The sequence below is a fragment of the Etheostoma spectabile genome, chromosome 13 (genome assembly GCF_008692095.1).
Source record: "Etheostoma spectabile isolate EspeVRDwgs_2016 chromosome 13, UIUC_Espe_1.0, whole genome shotgun sequence".
Classification (NCBI taxonomy): Eukaryota; Metazoa; Chordata; class Actinopteri; order Perciformes; family Percidae; genus Etheostoma; species Etheostoma spectabile.
In genome coordinates, this window is record NC_045745.1 from 14,901,192 (window position 1) to 14,901,520 (window position 329).

The window sequence follows — 329 nt, forward strand, 5'->3', positions numbered from 1 at the left end:
ACACACACACACACACACACAATGCACTTGATTTGTTTGATTATCGTTTGCTAAAGGTGCCCAGCTTTTTTAGGAAATTACTAAGCCTTTTCCTTTTTTAACGATTTTTTTGGGGCATTTTAGGTCTTTAATGACAGGATAGCTGAAGAAGTGAAAGGGGAGAGAGAGGGGAAAGGACGCACAGCAAAGGGCTGCAGGTTGGAGTCGACCCGGGCCGCTACGCTGAGGAGTAAAGCAGCTCAAAATTGATCAGAAATTACTACTCTGCCTTGCTCTTTGCAATTTTTGTTGTTCTTCCCCCTCCTTGTCCCCCTATTTTTAATCCGCTG